Source organism: Heterocephalus glaber, unplaced genomic scaffold (genome assembly GCF_053883595.1).
Source record: "Heterocephalus glaber isolate CG9 unplaced genomic scaffold, H.glaber_assembly_v1.0 deba00001613, whole genome shotgun sequence".
In the NCBI taxonomy this organism is placed as follows: Eukaryota; Metazoa; Chordata; class Mammalia; order Rodentia; family Bathyergidae; genus Heterocephalus; species Heterocephalus glaber.
In genome coordinates, this window is record NW_028258384.1 from 3,974,141 (window position 1) to 3,992,208 (window position 18,068).

General features: G+C 37.6%; 2 pseudogenes across 1 annotated transcript in view; both read left to right on the forward strand.

The window, feature by feature from the left end:
- LOC147822459 (zinc finger protein 106 pseudogene) overlaps positions 1-18,068 on the forward strand; it is a 146,700-nt pseudogene that overhangs the window by 79,723 nt on the left and 48,909 nt on the right. The window lies entirely within an intron of this gene.
- LOC110346223 (FUN14 domain-containing protein 1 pseudogene) overlaps positions 811-18,068 on the forward strand; it is a 28,789-nt pseudogene continuing 11,531 nt past the window's right edge.

Here is an 18,068-nt window from a genome sequence, read left to right on the forward strand (position 1 = left end):
TGGGCTTTTATTGATAGAACCAGGAAGCAAGGATAAAGAACAAAAGAAGGATGCCTGTGCAGGAATTCATGTACTGGGGAAGGACAAGGGAAGGACAGAGTTGTCTTCATGACTGATCTTAGGGCCAATCTAAGTAATGAGAATACAGGGAGGATGACTCCCCAGGCATTCATTCCTTAAGGCAATGTGTTTTGACCCCACTTGGACTTGTGGCCCTATAGTCTATCTTGTAATCTCTGACCTTGCATTCTGGGAGGTTTTAGGTTTGTGGTTCCAAAGTCCCTTATCTCTGCATATCCATCTCATACATACTTCTGGCCAATGCCCCCACACTCCTCCACCAGCAGATGGAGAACATACTTAGAGTGGAATAAAACAGGGATATAGCAAGAGACCTGGTAAGAATGAACCATAAGCCCACCTATCAGGGCCTGCAATTTGTGTTGCTACTTTCACTTTCAATTTCTTGAATCATGCACAGAACACAAATGTACTCCTACTGAAATTCATTGGCAAACTGCTTCTGATTCCAGCTCTCCTTGCACTTAGGTTTTATAAAAAGGAAGGCCCCTTACCACTAATAGCATAGGGATAAGGGTATAATTGTGTGTTAACAGGTGATGGAGTCCCAGTGCGGTTGCCATCTAGAAATGTATAACCATAAAGAGAAGAAAAAACTGAGACCAGGGTGATACCTTCCATCAGCCAATCCACTGGTAAAGGCATTCTTCCAGATGAACCTAGAGGAGAAGCCAGTACCACAAGTACTGAGATCCACACAGATAGCACAAACTCACAGACATGAGGACAATGAAGAATACAGGGTGCAACAGGTTGTCTCGGAAGTGTGGGGAGCAGCGGCCTGGAGCTGTGGTCTCTGGGTCGCACTTGGCTCTGGGCTCCCGGGTTTGGGATTCCTGAAGATGGACTGGAACACTCCACTGTGCCTTATTTGCTTCTTGATCTGTTGGAGATAGAAGATCACCCTCCACCTCCCTTCAGTGAAATCCCTTCCAGAAGATGGTCATTTCTCATGGAAATGTGCAAAATCCTAGAGGAAGATTAAACACATTGTTGCCTAAGTCTGAATCCAAAGCCAGAGCATTTTGCAAAGAAACTCTGGGACATACATATTTGTCAAAGAAGGACAGCTGGAGTGAGAAACCAAACCTAGAGCAGTTGCACCTATCAGCCCCCATGCTCCTCGCTGCCCCTTGTAAATTACAGTGGGTGCAGTCCTCAGATTGAATTTGTCCAAACCAACCTTTCATGCATGGAATCTCCTACTTTACAGGAAGGAGAGAGGAATGAGATTCTACACATCATGAGGCCGAACAGATCTGACTTCTGAGATTCATGCAATATCAAGAGAACCTCTTTGTGCATGTAGTTGAAAAACATCTACAATATGATGGAGAAATGAAAATTGGGTCCAGTGATTTTGATCTCAGGAATATGTTCATGTCATAAACTCTTTTTCTGAAGTATGATATACAGTTGGCTGTACATAAAAATCTGGTTGTGCATTTTAAAAAAATTCAATAGCAGTGAAACTTGAATACAGTGACGTAATAATTCAATTATTTTAAGAACATTATTTTGGGATCCGACGCTTTCCCAGCCATGACCAGCCCGGTGAGACAAGCAGCTTGATGCTCCACGGACTTCCCGGGCCCAGCCCACACTGTGCTGAGGTCCGTTTAGCCACATGGGCACCTCCAAGGCCCAGCAACGCCCCTCCCCCACCACATGAGCCTCTGGCCTTCTGGATTTTCTGCTACCTGGTCCCACACTACAGAGGCACAGGGGATTATAAAGACCCTTGTCCTGAGCGCCACAAGATAGAGCAGAAGTTAGTAACAGAAAGAGGGCTTCTCAGGCTCCTCGATGAAAACTGAAGCTCAGAGGAAAAGTAAAGAGAATCTCTACAATAAAGGCACATCACACCACTGTACTTGGTCTGCTGCTGCCTTGCTGAGACTCATTGACTCATATATGCTCATGGATTCCTACGTTGCCTACTGTGACAGCAGAGACATACCCTGAAGGAGGCCCATAATTTTTATTTTTTGCTATTTGCAATAAAGAAAAAAAATTTTTTTCTCTTATTTTTAATTCTTAATTTTTACTTTTTTCTACTCTTCAAATATTTACTTTTCTTTCTTTTATCTTTTCTTTCTCTTTCTCACTCATTCTCTTGCTGTCCCACATTGCTTCTCATCTCCCTATTTGTTCCTTTCTGCACTGAATTCAGATTTCTCCCTTATTGTTCTTTTCTTCTCTTTTTCCTTCTCTTGATTATCATTAGGTTTAAAGGAAAGAAAATACAGTATCCAGCCTCCCTGTTGCTGTTGGGTGATTCTATTTACATCTTTGTTCTTTCCTTCTGCCTTTTACTCTTGCTTTTAACAATTTCTGAGAGTTTGTGTGATCTTCCTGTGTCTTCTGGCCTCACTGCTAATCTTTCCTGATCTTTCTAACTGTCCCTCCCTCCTCAAGTCCTTTTAAATCCCCACCCCAAAGGGGAAAGATGCTATATTGAAGAGTTTATTCATTATAAACTTATGTTGAGTTGGTCCTCGGTTTTAATTTAACTCACATAGTTAAATGTGATAGATTAATGACTACCACAAATGGACATTTTCTAAGCTGTGCTTGATGCTATGGTATTGCTGACTGTGTCATTTGGGCTAACATGTTGTGATTGATCTAATTAGTTTTCCTTCCTGGTATAAGGAAAATAAAATAGCCTCAGAGTCATTAGAGTCTCAAAACCCAAACACAAGCTAAATCTGGAAGACACCTCTGAAAAGCAATCATTCCACAAGGGTTTTAAACACCAGCAACAAAGATACCTACATTAAGCAATTTTTAAATATCAACACAGGAATTAAACCAAGGACAGTACCAAAAACAAAAATGAGAAGACACTTAAGCAAGTCACAATCTCAGACTTCCATGTACACAAAGCAAATCACGGGAGAAATAAGGCAGAAAAGTCTGATAAGCAACCACTCAGACATCCTGAAATGATAGCACAGGAAGTAACACAGCAGATGCATAAGGCTCTAGAAAAATTCAAAACAGAAATAATCTCCCAGATAAATACAGACATAGTGAGCAGAGTGAAAGACATGATTAGAGGCTCTAGAGCAGAAACAGATAAGAAAATAGATGAGATCAGAAACATGCTGGAAGCCATGAATGCCCAGCATAAGAAAGAAATGGAAACCATGATTGCCCAACATAAGAAAGAAATGGAATCCATGAAACAGATTCAAACAAATATTCAGGAGATTGAAAACTCCATTGAAAGCATGCAGAGCAGACTAAGAGAATGTGAAGACGGAATATCAGATATAGAAGACAGGATCTCAGTTAAGGACCATGAAAACAGAGATTTCTTAAAGATAGTAAGGGACCATGAGAAATCAATCCAATAGCTACTAGATAATGCAAAGAAGAATAACATAAGACTGATAGGAGTCCATGAAAAAACAGGAGAAAGTACAATTGACATTAAAAAAACTGTTCAAAAAATTTTTTTTGAAAAAACTGTTCACAGAAGTAATAGTAGAAAACTTCCCAGAAACAGGTAGAGAATTGGACATACAGATAAGTGAGGCATATAGAACTCCAACCAGCCATGACCAAAAAAAATCTACACCTAGACATACAATAGTGAAGATCCCAGAAACCCAACAGAAGAACAAAATTCTACAGGCAGTTAGAGAAAAGAAACAAATCACCTACAAAGGAAAGCCCATCAAAATCATGGCAGATTTCTCAGCACAAACCCTCAAATCAAGGAGAGCATGGAGTGAAGTATTTCAAGCCCTAAAAGAAAATAATTTCCAACCCAGACTGTTGTATCCTGCAAAATTATCTTTCAAAATCGATGGGGAAATTAGATACTTTCATGACAAAGAACACCTGAGAAATTTCTTGAACACCAAACCAGCACTCCAAACAATTTTCAGCAATATCCTAGAAAAAAACAATGGTCACAACTCCATGAGGCCCAACAGAGAGAAGACACCATGCAAGTTAACACACTAAAGCAAAAGGGGGGAAAATAAAAAATAAAAGAGCCAACAACAGTAAAACATCATGACAAGGATGAGTCAGTATCTCTCAATTATAACTATCAACGTTACTGGCTTCAATTCACCAATCAAAAGAAATAGACTGACAGAATGGATTAAGAAGCAAAACCCAGCAATATGCTGTATACAAGAAACACACCTAACTCAAAAGGAAATCCATAGACTGAAAGTAAAAGGATGGAAAACAGTTCTTCATGTGACAGGAACCCAGAAAAAAACAGGGGTAGGAATCTTATTTGCAGACAAAGTAGATTTCAAACCAAAACTAATTAAGAGACAAAGATGGTCACTGCATACTTGTGAAGGGAACAATCCAAGAGGAAGAGATGACAATCTTAAATATATATGTACCAAATAGGAATGCCTCCAATTACACAAAAGTAATATTAATGGACATGAAAAACCAAATAAGCACTAATACAATTGTAGTGGGGGACCTCAACAACCCTCTATCTCAAATAGACAGATCAACTAGAAAAAAACTTAAAAATGAAATTCTAGAACTGAACTAAGCTATTGAACAAATGGTCTTAATAGATGTTTACAGAGTGTTCCACCCCACAAAATCTTATACACCTTCGTTTCAGCTGCACACGGGTCATTCTCCAAAATAGATCACATGCTAGCTCATAGGACATATCTAAGTAAATGTAAAAGAACTGAAGTTATCCACTGCATATTATCAGAACATAGTGCAATAAAATTGGAGATCAATAACATAACCACAAAACTCCCACAAACACATGGAAATTTAATATCCTCCTGAACAACCAATGGGTGACAGAGGAAATTAAAGAAGAAATTAGACAGTTTCTACAACTAAATGATAATGCCAGTACAATATACAGAAATCTCTGGGACACAATGAAAGCAGTTGTATGTGGGAAATTCATAGCAGTGAATGCCCATATTAGGACAACTGAGAGAACTCAGTTAAATAACCTAATGCAAAACCTCATGCTCCTAGAAAAAGAAGAGCATAACAAACCCAAAGCTCGTACAAGAAAGGAAATTATAAAGATTCGAGGAGAAATCAATGCAATGGAGACTAAGAGGATGATACAAAACTTCAATGAACCAAAGACTTGGTTTTTTGAAAGAATAAATAAAATTGATAAACCTTTAACCAAACTTATCAAAAAAAGGAAAGAAAAGGCACAAATCCATGCAATTAAGAATGAAAAAGGTGAAGCCACAACAAATCCAGCAGAAATCCACAGGATCATCAGTACCTACTTTGAGAACCTGTACTCTAATAAGATGGAAAGTGCAGAAGAAATGGACAGATTCCTAGATACATACGAACTGCCAAAGTTAAATGAAGAAGATATAAAAATTCTAAGCACTACCCAGGCTCCTAGGGCAGAGAAGCTCAGCCAGTCCCAGCACCTGGAAGGAAGCTCCCCACCTCCATCCCAGGCTTTTAGGGCAGAGAAGCTCAGCCGGTCCCAGCACCCAGAAGGAAGCTCCCCTGCTGCCATCCCAGGCTCCTAGGGCAGAGAAGGTGAGCCAGTCCCAGCACCCAGAAAGAAGCTCCCCTGCTGCCATCCCAAGCTCCTAGGGCAGAGAAGCTGAGCCAGTCCCAGCACACTGAAGGAAGCTCCCACCTCCATTACAGGCTCCTAGGGCAGAGAAGATCAGCCAGTCCCAGCACCTGGAAGGAAGCTCCCCCACAGCCATCCCAAGCTCCTAGGGCAGAGAAGCTGAGCCGGTCCCAGAACCCTGAAGGAAGCTCCCCCGCTGCCATCACAAGCTCCTAGGGCATAGAAGGTGACCCACATGGGTGCCAGAAGCACCCCCTCCCATGGAAATGAGAAGACACGTAAACAAGTCTCAAAAACAGTATTCTGGATCACCTAGAGCAACCCCAAAGGGAAACGAGATGGAACAATCTGATACTCAACAACCTGGACTCTCTAAATAGGGAACAAAAGAGGATCTGGGAAAAATGAAATCAGAAATAATTACTCAGATAACAGCAAAGATTTTACTCATGGTGCAAGACATGATTAATAAATCTAGAGAGGACACAGAAAAAAAAATAGGGGATCTGAGGAACATGATGGAATCCCAACATAGGAAACAAATGGAATCCATAAAACAGATACAAACAGATTTCCAAGAGATTAAAAACTCCATCAAAACTCTGTGCAACAGAATGAACCAATGTGAGGATAGAATTTCAGATATAGAAGATAAGATTGTAATTAGTGAGGATGAAAAGAAAAATTGCTTTAAAATTGTAAGGGAACATGAGAAATCAATCCAGCAGCTGCTAGATGATGCAAAGAAGAATAACATAAGACTGATTGGAGTCAATGAAGAAACAGGAGACAGTGCAGATGACATAAAAAAACTCTTCACAGAAGTGATGGCAGAAAACTTCCCAAGCAGGAGAAAAGAACTTGACATACAGATAAGTGAGGCATATAGGACTCCAAAGAGCCTTGGTCAAAAAAATCTACACATAGGCATATAATAGTTAGGATTCCAGAAACCCAACAGAAGAACAAAATTCTACAAGCAGTGAGAGAAAAGAAACAAATCACATACAAAGGAAAGCCCATCAGGATCACAGCAGACTTCTCAATGCAAACCCTCAAGGCAAGAAGAGCTTGGAGTGATGTATTTCAAGCCCTAAAGGAAAACAGCCTCCAACCCAGATTGATGTACCCTGAAAAACTATCTTTCAAAATTGATGGAGAAATAAGATACTTTCATGATAAAGAGCACCTCAGGAACTTCATGAATACCAAACCAGCACTCCAAAAAATTTTAGACAATACCCTAGGAAAAGACAATGAGGACCACAACCCCAGGAAACCCAGCAGAATGAATCAGTTGGGCATGACAAATTAAATGCAAAGGGGAAGAATCCAACAAAAAGAAAAAGTCATGACAAGGCTTTTAAAACTTTTAACTTCATCTCCCTAATGAGTGTATAATTCGATCTTGTTATTGTACTGATTAGCATTTTTCTGATTCTAGAGTTGCACACCATTCCTTGTGCTATACTGGCTATTTATCATCTTCTTATGTCTACTTTTTAATTGGGTTGTTTATTAATGGGCTCTAAGAATTCTTTATATATTCTGCTCATAGGTTATATGTATTGTAAATATGGTCTGTTTAAGGACTACTTTTCATTTTAATGATGTCATTTAAAGTTCTAAATATTGATGGAATCCCATTTACCATTTTTTTCTTTTATATATTATGTTTTTTGTATCCTAGGTAGTACTTGACTACCCTGAATTCATAAATATTTTCCCTTATAATTTCTTCTTAAAATTTTATACTTTTAAGCTTTCTTATTTAGGTTCATAGATCCCTTCAAGTTATTTTCATGTATGGAAAAAAAGGGTTGAGATTAATTTTTTATATACGGATACCAGGTGTTCTAGTTCCATTTGCTAAAAACACTCTCTCTTCCTGGGCTCTTGAATTGAGTTTATATTCTATAAAATGCTAATGTTAAATAATCTTTCAAAACTCAGTGGACCATATATGTGTGGTTCTATTTCTAGATTCTCTGTTTTATTCAAATGATCTATATGTCTTTCCTTACACCAACACTGCCTTGATTACTGTAGCTTTAGAAGAAGTCTTAAAATTAGGTACTAAACGTCTTACAACACTGTTTTAGTTTTTGTTTTTGTTTTTAACTTTTCTAGGTCCTTTGTACTCCGACATAACATTTAAATTTCAATATCCAATTCTTCATTTATAGCAAGTATACATAGACCTGAATTTTTATATATACCTTGTGTTTTCTAATCCTGCTAAAATCAAGTACAAGTTCTAGGGGCTTCTAGAGATTTCTTAGTATTTTCTCTGTAGATGATCATTTCATCTACATATAAAGATTTTCTTCTGCCATGCCAATCCTATCCTAGTTGTGTCATTTTATTGCCAGACTATTTTGGTGGGAACTAGGTTTCAAAGTTTAATGGACAGATAAAGAGTAAGCATATCTGCCCTTGTTCCCCACCTTAAGGAGAAAGCATTTTATCTTCTCCATTTATATAAGGCATTCTCACTGGAAGTATGGAGTACATGTCTTTAATTTGTTGAGACGTTTCTGTTCTACTTCTAGTCTCCTGATAGCTTTTACCATGAACAGCTGTAGAATTTAGTCTAATACTCTTTCTCCAACTAGTGACAGGATCATATGGCTTTTTCCTTTCCTCTGTTTAAATGATGACTTTTGGGGGTGGATCTTCCAATGCTGAACCAACACTGCCATCCCTATAACAAAACCACTTTCTACATACTGCCAGATCGGACTTCCAATAGTTTGTTTTGTTAAACAAATTTCTATCTATGTTTATACTTTTTTCTTCTATTATCTTTATCCAGTTTTAGAATTAGTACAATGTTGAGTTCCTAAAATGAGGGGAGAAATGTTCCTTCTTTTTTCTGCTTTAATTGTTTGATATAATTTATCAGTTAAAATGTTTATGAGCCTGCTGTTGTCATATAGGTAGGTTTTCAAGCTAGGAATATACTTTCTTTAATAGGTGCTATTCAAATTTTATATTTCCTCCAGAGTTAGTTTCATTAATTTATCTTCCAAGGTACTTCTTAGAAGTTGTCAAATTTATTTCAAAAATAATTTTTGTAATATGCTTTCTATATCCTTTTAAATTCTGTAAAATCTGTGGTAATGTCTCCTAGATCTGAATATTGTAATTTTAAAAATGTATAACTGATATTGTGTAACATGAAGAAAAGGTCTAAAAGACCAGGGGAATTGGGAGGGGTAGGGGAAGGGAAAAAAAGGAAAGGAAAAAATATGAAAAGAGGAAAAAAATGGAAACAAGGTCTTTGCAAATAGGGAAGGGTGGAGGGGGTGAAGGGAGGGCAAGGGAAGGGGAAAAAAATAAGAACCAGGATACTCATATAAAGGTACAAGGTCCCAATGATGAATGTAACTGTATTTTGTACCAAAAATGTACCAATAAACTTAATGGGAAAAAAACAAAAAAAGTCAAACAAACAAACAAATTCTAAGAACCAGAATTACAATGAGTGAAATTGAAAATGCAATAAAAAACTTACCAACAAAGAAAAACCCAGGTCTTGATGGCTTTGCTGCTGAATTCTACAAGACGTTTAAAGAAGAACTATAGCCATTACTCTGTAAACTCATCAAGGAAATTGAAAGGGAAGCAAGGCTTCCAAATTCATTCCTGGAAGCAAGTGTTACTTTGATCCCAAAACCAGGGAAAGACCCAACCCAAAAAGAGAACTACAGACCAATCTCCCTAATGAACATAGATGCAAAACTCCTCAAGAAGATACTGGGAAACAGAATACAGAGGGTCATCAAGAAGATCATACACCCTGACTAAGTTGGATTTATCCCAAGGATGCAAGGATGGTTCAACATCCATAAATCAATAAATATAATACACTATATTAACAGAGTCAAGGACAAAAACCACATGATCATCTCAATAGATGCAGAAAAAGCATTTGACAAAATCCATCACGCATTCATGATAAAAACCCTACAGAAAATTGCAATCGAAGGTCTTTATCTCCACCTGATTAAGGCTATCTATAAAAAACCAACAGCCAACATCATACTAAGTGGTCAAAAACTGAAAACTTTCACACTAAAATCAGGAACAAGACAAGGATGCCCACCATCACCACTCCTGTTCAATATTGTTCTGGAAATGCTAGCCATAGCAATTAGAAAAGAGAAAGAAATAAAAGGAATAAAGATAGGAAAGGAAGAAGTGAAACTATCATTATTTGCTGATGATATGATACTTTACATAGAAGATCCAAAAAACTCAGGCAAAAGTCTTCTAGTCCTCATTGACAGATTCAGTAGAGTAGCTGGATACAATGTCAACACTCCAAAATCAATAGCCTTCTTATACACAATAGCAGACCCATGGAGAGAGACATTCGGGAAATAATTCCTTTTACAATAGCATCTAAAAAAATAAAATATCTACAAAACAACCTAACAGAGGAACCAAAAGACCTCTACACTGAAAACTACAGCATTGTGAAGAAGGAGATCGAAGAGGATATAAGAAAATAGAAAGATATCCCTTGTTCCTGGGTAGGAAGAACCAATATAGTGAAATGGCCATACTTCTAAGACTACTATATAGATTTAATGCTATGACGATTGAAATTCCAACAATAGGCCTGGGGATTTAGCTCAGTGGGTCCGCCCTCTGCCTCACAAGTGCAAGGTCCTGAGTTTGATCTCTAGTACCAAAAAAAGAAAGAAAGAAAAAAAAGAAATTCCAACAATATATTTCACAGAACTACAGAAAACAATCCAAAACTTCATTTGGAAGCAAAAGAAACCTAGAATAGCAAATGCAATTCTAGGCAACAGAGACATGGCTGGGGGTATCACAATCTCCAACTTGAATCTATACTACAAAGCATGGTCCTGGCAAAGAAACAGACCCAAAGATCAGTGGAATAGACTAGAAGATGCAGAAACAACTCCAGACATACTCAGCCACCTCATCTTTGACAAAAGAGCCAACTACCCTCATTGGAGGAAAGATGGTCTATTTAATAAATGGTCTTGGAAAAACCAGATATCAACCTGCCAAACATTAAAACTAGACCCATACCTATCATCATGCACTAAACTAAGATTGAAGTGGATTAAAGATCTAAATATTAAGACAGAAACACTCAACTTCCTGGAAGATAAGTTTGGTAGAACTCTTGATGACATTGGCATAGGAAAAGACTTTATGAACAAATCTTCAGTAGCATGGGAGCTAGCACAAAGAATCAACAACTGGGATCTCATTGTATTAAAAAGTTTTTACACTGCAAGAGAAACTACCAACAAAGCTAAGAGACAACCTACAATGTGGGAAGAAATTTTTAGCAGCCGTACCTCAGATAAAGGTCTACTATCGAGAATATATGAAGAACTGAAAAAAATCAGACCCCTCAAATTCAAAGACCCAATTCAAAAATGGGCACTTGAAATGAACAGACATTTCTCAGAAAAAGAACTAAAACAGCAAATAAATATATGAGAAAATGTTCAACATCACTGGTCATTCGAGAGATGCAGATGAAAAGAACACTGAGATTCCACCTCACCCCACAAAGAATGGCTGCTATCAAGAAATCAACCAATAACAAATGCTGGCAGGGGAGTGGAGAGAAAGGAACCCTTCTCCATTGTTGGTGGGAGTGTAGATTGGTGCAACCACTGTGGAAATCAGTATGGAGATACCTCCAAGAACTAGGACTGCAGGTCTCATTTGACCCAGCTATTCCCCTACTGGGAATCTTCCCCAAAGAATTAAAAGAATCATACCACAGAGATATATGTGCACCTGTGTTTATAGTGGCACAGTTTGTAATAGCTAAAGCTTGGAAATAGACCAAGTGCCCATTGACTGGAAACTGGATAAAGAAGATGTGGGTTTTTTTATAAAATGGAGTACTATTCAGCCATAAAGAACGAGAAACTAGAGACATTTATAGCTAAATGGATGCATATTGAGGCCATACTCTTAAGTGAAATAAATAGGACACATATGTGTAAATACCAAATAGTTTCTCTAGTGTGAGAAACTGAAAGTGTAAATAAGCATGAAAATGAATAAAATGAATAATTGATAATTTGAAATAGGAAAAGGTCCAAGGGTTTGGGGGTGGTGGTAGGGAAAGGGGAAAGGGAAGAAGGGAAAGGAAAAATTATGAAAAAGAAAAAAAATGGAATCAAAGTCTGTGTAAATAGGGAAGGGTGGAGGAGGTGAAGGGTGCACAGGTAATGGGTGAAAAAATAACTAAGATACATCATGTTCAGGTACAAACACCCAATGATAAATGTAAATGTATTGTATGCCTAAAATGTACCAATAAATATATAAATAAAAATTTTTAAAAAAGAATACAGGAGGCCATTATGCCAGTAGCACAAGTTCTCCCACAAACTCCTGACTATATGTTCATTGTTATGATGGCTATTAGAGCATACACTGTATGTCTCTCTTTTTTTTTTTTTTTTGTACCGGGGATCTAACTTGGGTCCTTGCGCTTGCGCAGCAGGCGGTGAAACCACTGAGCTAAATCGCCGGTCCAGCATGCACTGTATGTATAAATCTAGTAGTTGGAAAAGTGTACTAGGTATATGTACCAACTCCACCCTTGCTCAAACCCATCACTCGGGCAGATTATTCTCCTGAAATTTACCATAAGTCTCAAATCTTATGTGAGCAGGTAGGCTGAGTACCTTGTCTCTTATCATTATTGGATATGCAGGACACAGCTGTTATAAATTATACCTCTCATTTTACATATCCCACATTGTCTGTGGAATATACGACAATACAGTCCAATTACTTCCTACCTGCTAGCCCCCAATATTGCTTGGCACATGATCATCAACAACTAATTCTTTTAGTCCTTGATTCTAGTAATGTGTCAGGCACAGGCATTAATTCTTTTGCTCCTGATGTTCCTCTCTGTAAGTATCATACAATTTGAGAAAATTACACGGAAGGTGCTCCCCCTTCTTGGGACATCTGTAAAGGATAAAGGGGATATCTTGCTTATGGGACAATATTAATTTATTGATTAGGGACCTCAGGGAACCTTGTGAGGAAGGGCTGATAATGCTTCTGAGTGGCATGGTGCTTTATGGAAGAGCATCAGTGCATCAACTAAACAGACCCTCCCTAAAGGACAACTCAATTGGGAGGACACAGGATTTGGCCCACCAATATCACAGGCTATTATTAATGGCAAACCTGAACAAAAAGCCTATTTAGAAACTCACCCTACCTTCCTTTGTTACCGAAAAAGGACAGATTATGATATAAACACTGCCTCAGGCACTATTGCCTTGCTTGTTAGACAACATAGCACTAGCATAATTTCAATATGTATTTACAATCCTTATGTCTTTCTCTACGGAACTGTAGACTAGAATCAAACCTCCCTTAGTTGCAGAAAATGTACCTTAAGTCATTGTATTAAAACTGGGGATGTCTAAAGACTTTCTTAGTCCTGGGACACACGCCTGGTGTGTGGATTCCGTCTTTTGTAGTCCTGGTTGATCACCTTATACATAGAACTAAAAGAATGATAGGACTGATTATTGCTGGAATAGTTTCTTTAGCATTGCTTATTTCTAGTGTGGCCATTTCTTCTGTTGTGCTCCTCTATTCTGTCCAGACAGCAAACTTTGCAGATAATTGGGCAAAAACTGCTCATGAGGCCTGGCAAATACAATATGCTATAAATACAAAGCTACAATCTCAAGTTAGTGTCTTAGAAATTACTATGCTATGGATGGGAAATCAAAATGAGAGCTTGCAGTTACAAGGCCTCAAATGTCATTATAATGTTACTCTACTCTGTATAATTCCTTTACCTTATAATCAATCTGCTCATCCTTGGGAACATATTAAAAAACATATTCAAGGAGCAATACATAAAAATATAACATTCGATATAGACACTCTTCAAAGGAAGTTTTATTTGTGTCTGAACAAACTCAAAATTTTGATAAACAAATTCAAAATTGAAACAAATTTCAGATGCCCTTGATCAACTTAATTTCTTCAACTACCTCAAGGCTCACTTCTGGTTTTATATTGGCATACTTGTGATAACTTGCTTATGTCTTCTGGTCTTATTTTTAGTCTGCCACAGAGGAAGTCAACCAACTGATGCCTATAAGCCTTGCAATCACAGCTCACCCTGATCCAAATTCCGCAATCAAATAAACAGAAAGAGGAAACTCTCAGGGCCCACAATCTGTGAAATAAAGTTAGGGGAGTTTGAGGCCAATGTGTACTTTGCCTCATGGGCCAGTTGGTATGTAGACTCCCCTTCTTCCCAGTCATGGTGAGAAGACCCATAAAGCTGTGAAGCTTACAGGGCAAGATAACATCTGCTGAGGATCTGACTCTTCAGAACAATGCAGTAGAGGTTAAAGTTCCACTTTAGAGGAAGACTCAGGTTCCCTATTAATTTATATTCTACCCTTACAAGAATACTTTGTTCTTTTACTAGCCTGTGGCACCCACAATTGCTATTCCTTGAGTCACTCACCACCCTCTCTGATTGCTTATGTGTATTCAATAAATAGTAGCAAACTTGGAAAGTCTTTGTCTTTCACCTGATATGAGCCTCTGACCTCCCTTCCCCCACCCCATTTATCTGTAAAATTGTCTTTATCTTTTATCCTTCACTGTACCCCTCAAGCAGGTATCAATGGGGCTTGGTCAGTTCCCAGTACCCACCACACAGGCTTTAGGGACTATTTACAGTTGTGTAGGTCAAATAACTGTAATAAATATCTATCTATCATCTCTCTCTTGCTGATTCTGATTCTCAGATTGGACTGAATGATTATTTTGAGATCAGGTCCTTTCCTCTGTCCAATGTCCTGGATTTGTTCTGAGCCTGCCTGTACCTCATCTTATTCCCAGTGACCAGAGCTAGTGAGTATATTATACATGACTTGTTATTTTCTGTATTTGATGATGCTTTGGCTTCTTCAGGCCAAGATGGTCTTCCTAAAATATTGCTCTTCCCAGAGCTAGCTAATTTCTAGAGATAGAAATCAACTCTTTTGTGAGTGTGTCTGTCATATGCAAAGCAACCAATCCAGAGCCCATGCCTGCCAACTGCCTCCCTTATTGAGCTGTCACAGGTTAACATACTATCCTTTTGCCTTATTAACACTCAGGGAAAGGCACCAGGCAAATAGAGGCAGCCCCTACGGCTCTGAGCAAGGTGATGTTATTTCAAGTCTTTAGTCCTAAGTCACTTAGCCTGCCTTTTTGTGTGTTTATCAATGAAACCATAAAGCTTGTGACTACACTTGCCGCTTGCTCCTCCTTCCTCCTGGTCAACTTTGGTTTTTCCCTATATGGCCTTGTGAGGCAAACTGTGCCCTTGTCCCTTGGGAATTGCAAGTAATAAACACTTCCTTTCAAAGCATTTGAGTGTTTTTCATCTTACCACACCTGATTGAAATAAATCCTGGATATTAAAACAATGGGGCAAAATTGTAGTCAAAATGGAAAGGAATACACCCAGACATGATATATTTCTGTCACTCAAAGTGATACTGTCTACTAAACAATTTGTTCATTAAATTTCCAGTGACATGTGAATATAATGATTTATCTGCTAATTTCTCTAACCAGCTCATGAGAAGTGGTCCTCCACCAGAAATGTGAATGTTTGTGGAAAAAGCTAATATCACCATAAATTTTAAGAACTGCATTTCAGAAAGAGAAAATTTACAGTCATATGAGAATTCCAAGTGACAGCCATTAGTTATAGAAATAATGTTGAAAATGCTGATCTTCAGACAAATATTCAACCCTTTCATTTTTAGATCTCCATGGCTACAGTGATTTGTGGACAACTGCATTGATGTCATTCTTGACAAAGTAACGGATATTGGCAGAGTCATCCCTGAGGATTCAATATCTATTCAATTCAGTGTGAAGATATTTCTTAGGAATCTTTGCTTGTTTCCTTTCTCCCCATCATTGGACATTAAAGCCAAGTTTTAAAATTCAAACATGAATGACTTATTTCTTGAAGTTCAGATTCAAAATATTTCATCTCTCACTGTGTTTATACAAAAGATTTCCTTAGAACCATGTGAAATGTACACTTGGTGAGAATTAAATACTATCAACAAGGATGGAGAAGATGGGTGTACATTTGGAACAAGGATATTTTTGTAGTAAACAGAAGAACATCAGTACTTATACCACCTTAAGTTCAAGAAGAAATATTCAGAGAAAGCCAATATCATCATTGGACTAATGAAAATGGGAAAATTGGATTTACTGTGGAAAAGAAATCTAAGTGAAATGGCAATGCTACAAACAATCTTACTTGAAAGGGAGGCTGCAGGTTATGGAAACATGAGGCTGTCTATGAAGAAAATCCCAGATATTGTAATTCTGGAAGAACCTTTGCATATTATCTGAGAGTTAACAAACTGTACTGCCAAGAAAATAAAATTTGCTTTGAAAATGTGTGATATAGTTTCTGCTTGTTGATGTGGAAGTTCAGGAAAGTATTTTGGAAAACTGCCTCACAGTTCATTTCTGTGCTTTACTTGGACACTATAGTCTTTAAAACTGGGTCTGCAAAGTTTCTGTGTTATATGGATAACAGATAAATTATTTTAAAAATCATATGTCTATGATAATGTTGTAAATGCCCATGTAGTGTCTTCCATAGTGAAAATGAAAAGCTGAAGAAAATTAACAATATTATGATTTTCAGGGAGTTTCATGCAAAAACTTCATAATTTTATCGGCAGCAAAATGATCACCTAATAGCAATTATAAGGGCAGATTATTTTAATTACTACCTTTCAAATTTTGGATGCCTTTGAGAATCAACATGTGCAGATTTGAAAAAGAACACTCTGTTGATTTTTCATCTTATATGAAATACTGTGGAGGGCCAAGGTTTGGATTTAAGGCAAATCCAGTGCTCACTTCACTCTTTCATGAGGAGAGACTCTCCATGAGGTGCTGCTTAGGATTGGGGAGAAGGTGCTTCTGGAAATATAAAACTGTCTTTCATACCCTCTTCAATGTATGTTTTCTCACTGTTGTGCTTCACTAAGGTAATATAATCTCTCACCTGATGTCTTAGCTCCTTTGCAAGTATTTTCATACCTGCATAGTTGTTTGAATTGAAGTTTCATTGGGGTGACAAGCACAGAAGAGTCCTATTCCACTGTCTTGATGACATGTCCTAGAAAGAAGTTTTTGAATGATAAACTTCTTTTCTAAAAGGAGTATTTTCTTTAGATTTATATAAACTTCTGTGTAAAATAGATTTTCCTTACAAAATCTATAGGATGCTACTCGTGGGTGTGGAGGTTCAGGAAGGAACCTTGGAAAGCTGCTTCACAGTTCATCTCAGTGCTTTATCCTGACACTGTTGTTCTTAACACTTAGCCTGCAAAATATCTCTGGCAAATGGATAACAGACACATTATTTTAAAACATATGACTATGATGATGTTGTGAATGTTTATGTAGTAACTTCACCAGTAATAAGGAATCCCATGCAGATTTGGTACATAGGACACTCTGGAAAACATGGAATTTTCTTGGAAAAGGTCATTGTTTCAGAGGGTATTAATCCTCATTTAAATTCAAACTGTCATGCAAATCAACATGTTGATATAGGAGTGTACCTGGAGGAATCCTACTCCTAGAACTGTAGCCCAGTTCCACTATTTGACTCACCAAAAACACAGACACAAACTCACAGCCTTAAAATTTTCAAAAACCTCATAACCATTAACAGAAAGTTGTCTTTGTAAAAAGTTCTTTATTAGTGCCTATTATGTTTACAAAATATTGGGTTTCAGTGTGGGCTTTTCATGCTGTGGGATTTTCATATTGTATCTGTTTTTTACTGTGAGATTTTCATATTGTATTCATTTGTCAGTGAGAGATTTTCATATTGCATCTATTTTTACTGTGGGATTTTCATATTGTATCCATTTCTTACTGTCTGATTTTCATATTGTATCCATCCCCCACTACCCTCCCTTACAACATCCTTTCTTTCTACCTCTTATTTCCTTCCTCTCATCTAATAATACTCTTCCACCTACTTTCATGTAATCTTTTTAGATTTCAAATATTAGGGAAAACATGTGATACTTGTCTATGAGTCTGATTATTTTGCATAAAATGATGGCCTCCAGTACCATCCATTTTCCTGCTAGTGACATAATTTTATTCTTCTTTATAGCTAAATAATACTCTATTGTGTATATGTACACATTTTCTTTATCCATCATCTGCTGATAGCAATCTATGCTGTTTCCATAACTTAACTATTGTGAATTGGGCCTCACTAAACATGGTTATGCAGATATCCCTGCAGTATTCTGACTTTAATTCCTTTGGGTACATGCCAAATGAGCATTATAGATGGATCATGTGG